Below are 10879 nucleotides of genomic sequence, written 5' to 3' on the forward strand. Positions count from 1 at the left end.
CGGATGCCGCCCACGCTGTGGTTGTTACAATTTGTTGTAAGGAACTATAATCAAAGTGATCCTAATTCGTTTATGTATGGATATGAGGAGTGGGGGTGTCCTATGCAATGAGTTTGCGTGAGATCTAACTAAGAAATAAGTCACTCGTACTTTATAATGCTGTTTATTGTTTAAGACTGACTATTTGTCACACCCCGTTCTAGATTTTCCTTCTAACCTATAACGAAGCATGAAGACATTAAACATCACTTCTCTCTATGACATCTAACGTCCCAACTCTTAACATATCTTGTACTAAAGATCGAACCCAGACATCTAAACCCATTTCCAAAAATAATCTATGTTCATTAATAGAGTTTAGGAATTTGATTCAGTTTAAATCACAATACTGTTTAAAGAGATTTATAGACCAACGGTAAGGATGATTTTGAACAAAACCTCCCATGACATGTACCTCGCAAGTTCTAGCTGTTCTGGAATAATTTCATATACATGCACAAACAATACAATAGATGTTTTAATAACACTAGTGGCGTTTGACGGCTCAGCAAGCACAAGGAACTTGTCGCTACCTTGGGTAGGGAAAAACATAAAACATGGAAAGCATGAGCTAAAGCCCAGTGAGTGGTAATTTAGTATAAACATAAATTTTCTCTTTCCAAACATCAACAAATTATAAAAAAAATATTCTATAAATTGTTGGAAACGTATATAAGATTTATTAATAGCTCAAACTCGTATTAATCAAACAATGTCATGATCATATTTCATATAAATCACATTATAAAACATTCAAGCGACATCAGAAAACCACACCGACTCTGTACCCGAATACTCGTTTACAATGGCGGGTTACTCTGGACAAAGAATGCGCCCTGCGATGTAAACAAAATCACAAGGTCATACGTGCACACAGAGCTGCCTCAAGGCTAGGCATAGATACACACCATAGGCCCAGGTTACTCTGGACGCCCCAATATACTCTGGCCACATCTGACCCCGATGGTAGCTCCTTGATAGCCTGGGTGGTGCTACAGGTGCAGGTTCCTCTGGACTTACCGGTATACTCTGGCCACATCTGACCCCAGTAGCCCTCTGATCGTCTAAGTGATGCTACTAAAACACATTCAAGTAGCACGGGAAAATAACATCTCTTGGGTACAGAATTAGTAGTTTGAAACCACTCTCACAAACATTCAACATTTCTAAATTCAACATCAAGGGGTTTTCATATAAAACCATGCAAGTCACAATTGTGTAAACTCTGGTTCCAAACTACATTGGCATAAACCAAGCTCATATAAACCAATGAGAGTTCAGAAATTCCGATTTGAACATTTTCGAAATATTAGTCAAGTAAAACAGATCATGCCATCACATTTCATAAATCATAGCATATTATCATATATAATTACTTTCTATATCAAAAAATTCAAAAATAAACCACTCACTGTTAATCGGCTCCTCCTAATAATTTTGGTTTCTCCATCTCCTGTTTATCCTGAAATTATATTGATAATCCTCTAGTTATCCTTCACATGACCATAATCCAATTATTTGAACATTAATCTTTAAGTATAACCAATTTCACTTAAACTTTTGTCAAATCCCTAATTTGATCCAAGGTAGACTTTGCGTTGTAATTTGGTCCTTCAATTACTCTAAAATTAACTCAAGACCTTAAAATTAATCTTCAATATGAACTAGTTATATTCCAATTTTCCTTAATTTTTCTCATTAATCCTAATTAGGGTTTACTTCAAATTAACCCCTTAATCCACTTCATAGTTGACTTAGATCCCAATATCTTCTAATTTCAGGTTTAATGTATCATAACAATACCAATTGGATCCCTAATTATGCTTGAGAACACCTCAATTAACCTAAAATTGATTTTCCAGCTTTTAGGCGTCAAACCAGGAAAGTCAACTCTTTCTTCAACCTCCAGCCCAAAAATTTCCAGATTTGGCCTCTGTTTCTTTGGTGAGCGTTTCCGACTTAAATTCATCAGTTTTCGGCCATTTAAAGCTTAATTAACCTATACAAACCTTTTACCTATCCTCTTAATTAACTTACCTCAAAGTTTGGACGTCTGAGTTGTCCTAGAACTCCCGAAATCGACCAAACTCTCCACGGTGCCCCTGTTTTTCCTGCGCGAAGTTGCAGAAATTTTAGAGCTTAAAATCATAAATTTCAGCCAACAACGATCTGTTGATAGACCATAGAAGTCTAGAAGAACTTATAAGTAACTTACCTTTAAAGTTGGAGCTTCGAATTAGCCTCTAATGCCACGAATTTGTAAAACCCGAGCATTCTCTATTTTCACGATAAATCTATCGCCATTGTTTTTCTTCGTTTTCCTTACTTTTGCGGCCAAATTTCTTCAAATAAAGCCTCCTACGAGCTTCTTCTTTACTTCCTATTTAATTTGGTTGCATTTTGCCTAATTTGCCTTCACGTGAACGACCCTAATTTGGAAACAACTTTTTCATCTTCTTCGGTCGGCCAAACTAAAAAAAAATCGAAATTCCCTTTTTCTCTTCGTTTTTCAGCTTCAGTTTCCAGTTTAACACATGCCTAGATGATTAATCCTTAACCTCAAAGCCATCCAATAAGAAATTTCAATAGAAAGTACCTCAAATTTTCCAAAATCTCTCAAATTCTCTTTTTTTCCTCTTCCTCTCGGTTTTCATCATTTTCCCTTAATTTCCTTTAATTTCCAGCACGTTTATGCCCAATAAGCCTTAAACAATCCAAATTTACTTTTAAAACTCAAAAATTACCAAAATTTCACCACTTTTCAAAATGTTGACTTTTCTTCTACTTTGAAATTGACCATTTGACCGTTGACTTTGACAATTGACTTTCACCTATCCCGCATATGCAAAATTCATCATCGAATTTATTTTACATGCTTAACTAGGTCTGTTACCCCCAAATTATTCCTCAAATCCTTATTTCCTCTTCCTAAATGAAACAAACGTCAATCCAAATCTTTTTATTTTTAATTATAATCTTAACAAGAGATCCACATCAAACTTTATCTCGAGACCCGAGTTCAATCTCAACTATATGCTTCATAATATTTTAAGAAAGAGTAGAAAAAGAGAGGGCTTACACTATTTCTCTTAGATAATCTAGGTAACTCGATCTTAATCCTGAGCTAATTATGAACTCATGTTTATTCGGGATTATCTTTAGATTTGCATAGGTGAGGGTTGGTTCAACAGCGTTAGCTCAATAAGCCTCCTATTTCAGGGGTAAGACCTGGAAGATAGCTGGGGACATAGGGTTCATTAAGAAATTTACGCCTACCCAATTTAGAGATAACGAGAAAAGTTGTTCTCTTAAGTACTGAATCCAGGTCTTGAATAGGAGGCCTCACCCTCTCATTGGCCCGAAAGAGATCCGGTTTAGTGATTTGATCACAAACCAATTGTTCATTAGAGAATCAGTGAAACTTAAGGAGCAAGATGTAATATCGATAGTAAAACAGCATATTGACCTGGCCGTTATTACAAACCACCAGTGAAGGGTCTACTTACTGATTATGGTTAAATCAACTGGCCATAAATATATCTATAGTGAGGAGAGTGCAACTAACGAGCTATAGTGGTGTGACTTGGTAATTAAGGAATACTGATTAATTGGGTCTAAAGAGTTTTAGCCAATTAATCTTAAATCGTTGGAACTCATGATCTATAGGTTCATAAGGTCCTTTTACTAGCTCGTAAAATATACCTTGAATTATTGAATTGAATGAATATAGAATGATATCAATTTGAATTGTTCAAATTGAATTTCAGTTTGAAAATGTTCGAATTAAAATTAAGGTTTGAATCCTAAAAAGTTCAAATTCAAATTAAGGTTTATATTAAATTGTTTTTTTATTAATTAAATATGTTTAATTAATTAAAAATCAAATTAATTTCCATTTTCAATTCAATTTCAGAAACTATATTTTGAAATTTTTTTATTTAATTAATTGTGAATTATTTAATTTAGTTTTTAATTAATTTTAGAATTAATTAAATATAAAGGAATTGAAAATAAAAAAACCTTAGTAGTGTATCCACAATCTGTGAACGCATGAGGTGGTTTTATTCTGATACACGCACCTAGCACTCTTTTGAGTGAAGTTTGAGGTGGCTTTCAGCTGGATCTACATACCTACAATTAGAAGAAGATTAAAATTTTGCTGAAATATCTAGTTGAAGAGTTGAATTTTTTTTTCCTGAAAAAGCTCTTCTTACATAAAAAACCCACAGAAAGTCTCTTCAAAATTCACTCCAATTTTGAGTTCCACCATTCAAATTCAAAGCTGAGAATAGTAGAGAAGATCTCTTGGTGGTTCACTGAAGAGTTGGAGTTAGAATCACATGAAGAGAAGCTTGAAATTGGAAGAATTCATCAAAGGTATGTAGCTTAGAAACCGTTTTTTGAAGTTTCTATTTAAGCATTGTTTTAGAAATCAAATTAAATGTAATTAGAGTGCTTATTGATTTTGTTTGCTTCCGTTGCATGTTATCTTATCCTAACACTATAGTGGTATGTCTCAGTTGTTAATGAATATTGATTAAATTCAGGTTTAAGAGTTTAACCGATTAATTTTGAATTATTTGAGCTCATGATCTATAGGTTTATAAGGTCTCTCTACTAGCTCGTAAAAGATTAAACCTTGTATTAGAAAATTGAGCGAATTTCAAGTGTTCAAATTCGAAATTAGGGTTTGGAATTTGAAATATTCGATTTTATTTTTAGGGTTTGGATAACTATATTCAATATAATTAAACGTTTAAATTTATCTAAATTAAACGTAATCGGAGAGTTTAAAATATTTAAATATTTATTTAAATATTGAATACATGAATAAGATTCATGTTTGAATTAGGTGTTTTATTAATTTAATATTTGATATTAAACTATTTATTTAAATACATCAATTTTTATTTTTAAAATTCAATTTTTAGAATTGAATTTTATTTTCATCTAAATTAATTAGAATTATAAATTATAAATTAAAATTAAAATTTAATTTGAGTGGAAAAATCCAACATTGATTTTTAGTGGATTTTTCCACATTTCAACACCTAGGCCACTCACTTAGTGCTGATGGGAGCCTTAATTAGCTGAATAAGTTAGTGCTTGCACGATCTATCTTGATGAATAGTCCAGATTTCAGGAGATTACATTCATGCAATCTTATTTTCTGAGAATTTCAAGCGATAATTGTTTTCGCCTTCAAACTCTCTTAATCACACTCAATCCCCTTCAATTTTGAGTTTCCACCCCTCAATCCTAGGCTTATAATGGTAGAGAAGAGCCTCTTGGTGGTCTACTAGCGTTTTGAAGTTTCAATTTTATGGATTAAGGAAGGAGCAAGAGGAAATCAACAAAGGTATACACACATAAAATCCTATTTCTATTGAAACTATTTCTTTGCATGCTTTGAACTCAAATGAAGTGTAATTAGATTACCTAATGATTCTGTCTGCTTCCGTCTTATGCTTGTTCACTCAATCATGAAGGATATGCTACATGCCTGTGTACTGTAGTTCAAAGGAAGCTGGGATTCTAATCTACCATCGATAGAATTTGCCTACAATAACAGTTATCGTTACAGCATCGGAATAGCACTATATGAGGCATTCTATGGTAAAGGGTAGAAGTCCTTTATGCTAGGATGAAGTTGAAGAAAGGAAGTTATTGGGACAAAAACTAGTTCAAGCTGCTATTGAAAATGTGAAGCTGACCAAAGAGAAATTGAATACAGCTCGAGATAGACATAAGAGTTATGCAGATAAACGATGTAGGGATTTAGAATTTGAGGTTGGTGATAGGGTCTTCCTCAAATTATCTCCATGGAAAGGTGTCCTACATTTTGGAAGGAAAGGGACACTGAGCCTGAGATACATCGAACCTTATGAGATTCTGGAACGCATAGGACCATCAGCCTATCAGTTATCACTACCTATGAGGTTATCTAAATATCATAATGGCTTTCATGTATCCTTCTTAAGGAAATATGTCCCAGATTAATGCATGTTTTTGGGTCTCAACCCATGCAGCTAAAGGACAACTTATCATATGAGGACGAGCCTTTGTGGATATTAGACAAGAAGGAGTAGGTGTTATGAAACAAGACGATACTGCTGGTTAAAACACTGTGGAGAAACTACATAGTAGAAGAAACAACTTGGGAGGGTGAAGATCGGATGAAAACCAAGTAGCCACATCTATTCTCCTGATGACGTTCACTGAATTTCAAGTACAAAATTTCAATAAGGTAGTCATAACTTGTAAGCATTAAATCTTTGTTATTTTACTAATTTTTTTTTATTTTACTTAAGCTTAAGTTAGATTTAAATAACTCATTAGGGATTTGCATGAATTAAAGTGAACTCTGTGAAATTAAGGATGCAACTTGAGTAAATTTTAGTCAAAGTGTTGAATATGAAAATAAAAAGGGAATTTTTTAAAGGATATTATTACTTTTCAAGGAGAACTAATGCCAAATATGAAATGTAGGGGAAAGAAGTTAAACTATGTGAAGGAAATTACCTAAGGATTGTAAATATAGAAAGGGAATGAAAGAGGTGTGAGACCCGGGAGGCATAGAGTTAGAAGTTTTCAAAATTATTTAGGGAATTTGAGTAAGAATTGTATAATGTTAAGTAATTTCTTTTATATGAATTTCAAGATAACGAATGAGGATGAGATAAACAAGATTTAGTTGGTTGAAAAGTTGGAGGAGGAGCTGGCAAGAAATTAAGTGAGGCAAGGGATGTGTTGTTGGTTGCATATAAAAAAGGAGGTAGAATTGGCCAGTGTTCACAACTCACTTTTGAAAACCGAGAATTTCTTCAGCCAAATCTCATAAAGATCAAAGAAGTAGAAGATGGAGGAAAACAATGGTGAATCTTGATCGAAAGGTTGGTGAAAATCAAAGGAAACCAAAAGCTGGTCTAAAATTCGGGCAAACCCGAGTATGGTGAAGATATGAGTTGATTTTTGGCCGGTGAAGAGGACTCAAAGGCTCAAAATCAAAGGTTAGTTGCTTTAAAGGTTATTTAAGAGTTTTATGGAAGAAACTTTTGTTCAATTCGGCTAGAAATGGAGAATTTTGTGATGAAAATGCAATTGGAAACAAGGGTCTGATCAAGGGGCTATCGGTTGAAAGTTGAAGAAGACTAGCTTGTTGGAGCCTGTGGACACATCGTTGGGCAATCGATACCTCACGCACACCCATGCATTGACATATGTGCGCCAACCATGCACTCCACACCCTTTCTGCATTCAGCAGCGTCTGTCCCCTCATCCTTTGCCTTCAACAATGTTTGTCCATGCATTCCTTGTGTTCGACACTCAGTGCACAGACCTTGCGCTCAGTAGCACCTTACGCCTAATGCATTGCAGCGTGTTGTCTAGCACCCATAAGCCTGCCCTTATGCACGTGTCCCAACGCCCACACCCTAACCTTTTGTTTCAAAATGTTCAAGAAAATACCAGATGAAACCAAATGAAAAATAAGGAAGTCAAAGATTAAGAAAGAAAAACATGAGGGAACTGTAATGGTTGAATCCTAAGAAGGGTTCTATATTCATTCATAATGTCATAGTCTTCTATTATTATGAGCTAATACACATTAAAAAACAAGCATTCAACATCAAAAGAAATATAACTCTCAACTTGATCATCATGATCAAGCAAAAGTCACTTAGTATTTTTCCCTCACACTTCTTCTTACTCGTCAAATTATAGCCATAAATGGCTAAAAGGTATTAGATATATAGTGGGATTCGAAATAAGATTTCCATGTGCTGAAGAACGAAATCCACAACAAACATTGAGCAATCGAAGCTTCTATGTCAGATGTACATTCAGTCAGTCATTCGGTCTTCATAACTCATAGTGGTAGATTGAACACACTTAGATATTATGCCCACTAATTCTACTACTCTAAAATTAATTTTAAATCTAAAACGTTTTTTTTTAATTTTCTTATAAATAGACGACAAAGAGTTTGATTTTAGAGATAGATTTATTTCTCCCTATTTTCCATCTCTTCGATTTTCTCCAAGCAAAAGTTTTTTCTTGTTTCCAAGACTTTTCTGACGAGCGCTCGTCTGTCAACAGTGTTATGTTAACCTTAGGGAGAAATCGGTGTGAGATGATTAACACTACATAGATCTGTAACGATCAAATGATTTTAAAACAATAGGTTTGTAACTGTCATGCACTTTTATTGAAACATTAGATATGTAATCGTTTACTGGTTACAAGATCTGTAACCATCAAAACGACAAGTCATTCCCAACAACGCTACAACTTCAAACCTAAAAGATCACATAAAACATGATTTTGATGCAGTAGAATATAACAGATTTTTTTTAATTTTCTTTTGAATGTAACGATCAGTGTATCCCCTAAGTAAAAATGAATTTTTTTTTTTAACTAGGATTATCACAAATTTTTTTTTTGAAAAATAATATTTTGATTTAAATTAATTTGTGAAATTATGAAGATATCAAATCATACAAATAATATGTGTTTTAAACTAAGATATGATTATCACGAAATTTTTAGAAAAAATAAATAAATATTTTGGTTTTTGAATTAAAGATTAAAATTAGGAGGACAATCAAATCATTCAAATGAAAATAATGCCAAAAAGAAAAAAAAATTAAAAGATGGTTATGACGAAATTAAAAAGAAAAATATTTTGCCTTTAAGTTAAAATTTGAAATTAAGAGATAATCAAATAGTCCAAATAAAATATTTATTATATTTAACCCTCTAATAACATTCATATATTTTTCATCAAATACAACTAAAGTATGTATTTTTAACATGATAAAACATGTGCACGTTCAACTAGTTTATTACTAGTATTTTATATCTCTTTTCCGAAAATATAGTGACTCCACTAAATATAGGATATTTGTAATATATAGTAGAATAAGCGAAAAAATCTAAAAATATATTACATCTTTAAAATATTTGTAAATATGAATGAGTTGGCTAGTCAATCTTTAAATTTTTTTAATTTTCAATTTCGCCCTCCATTGTTTATCTTGTTGTACATTTTTTTTGTAGTCTTTTTTTTCTCCTCTTTGATTTTTGCTTCTTTCCTCCAATTTTTTTCATATATTCCTTTTCTTTTGAGAGCTTTTAATTTGAGAAAACTGAGGAGAAGCAAGAAAAATGGAGGCTAGGCATGAGATTTTTAGTCTTTTACTAGTTTTTTGATCTATATATGCAATTATTTTATCCTTGTACTATATATTCTACTATTTTGGGCTTGAATTCTATTTATGCAACTAGCCCTTAAATATAAATTTTTGAAAAAAGGAAAACAAAATATATTTTAAATTTTAGTTAAAAGTTATCGTATTAAAAGTACATGTTTTTCTTACAATTTCAATATTATTGGGTTTTCGATAATTTCTACGAACAGACTATTGGTTGTTTACATTATTTAGACGAAGCTTCGGAATATTTTATTATTTTTTTTATATTTTTAAGAAGAAAAACTTGTGTAACGACCCGACCCCCCAGGACTTAAGTTAGGCCATTACTAAAATACATGCATGCATGACACTTAAAACGACACTCCTTTATGTTGAAATAAATGCTAAATAGATAAGGAAGTTCAAAAGTTCTTTATTAAATACAAACGTCGAAAACAAGATTAGGGTACCCATAAATCATAAAGATTAATAAATAAATATGATAAACAATTCTTACTAATAAGTTTCGAACAACAAAACTAACATTAAGAGAAATATGAAAAGAACTTTAAATCTCGTTATGCAGAAGCATAAAAACTAGTCCTAGTGGCTCGATCACGAATTTCGTTTGTCCATCGCCGGTGCATCTCTACCCTTACCTGAAACAACAACATGAGAAAGAATGAGTATAAAATACTCAGTAAGTAACCCCACTACTGGGGTCAGGCTGGGTATCTATATCCTCTAGATACCCGCCTATGGCACATATACACATGAAACAAGGAGACTAAGTTCTATCCTACTGTAGTTAAGCATGCCCCCTACCTCTGATGAATCCCGAAGGAGACACAAACTGGTGAATCCCGAAGGAAACACAAACTGGTGAATACCGAAGGAAACACAAAATCTAATGGGTATCTAACTAATGAGTAAGGATAGTCACATGGTCTCAACATCAAAATCATCATCGTACGAATCTATGACATACATGTAATCCTCGATACCATGACTCTACCACATACACATATACATCAACAACATGTTCTACAACATTCATGTATATCTTAACATCATAGTTCTACAACATACATGTATGCTTCAACATCATCAGGTCATATACAATTATATGGAAACACATACCATCTCATACTAGCATTCAAGTATCTATGTGTATATTTAAACAATTCAGATCTCGTGCCAGAACATACTTTGATTCAGATCATACTATAATTTATCATGCTAACATTTTCCATAACATACACTTATCATACTAGCATACAACTAAAGCCTGGCCCATGGGCAGTTCCAGTAGTAGGATTACTTACCTCAAATAAAGTCCAAAAGTTAAGTCAAGTGAACAAACTCCTTTTTAGCCCTCCAGAACTTTGGAATGAGATCCTAGAATATGGACAAAAATCGATCTTAGCCTTTAATCCCAATTTTTAATCATGAAATTATTCCTAAATTACCAGCACAACTTACCCAATAGTGGTTTGACCAAGATCACCTCAAAGTTCTAACACCAAAATTTTGTTGGAATCATACTCAAGTCGTTCGTGTCTAAATTCAAAACTTCTCTAAACTTAAATCTAAAGCCCAAAGTGTAGTTTGTTCCAAATTGTCTTTCTCTCAAATGCCTTAATCTAAGA

Source organism: Benincasa hispida, chromosome 7 (genome assembly GCF_027475165.1).
Source record: "Benincasa hispida cultivar pf3 chromosome 7, pf3_genome.v1.1, whole genome shotgun sequence".
In the NCBI taxonomy this organism is placed as follows: domain Eukaryota; kingdom Viridiplantae; phylum Streptophyta; class Magnoliopsida; order Cucurbitales; family Cucurbitaceae; genus Benincasa; species Benincasa hispida.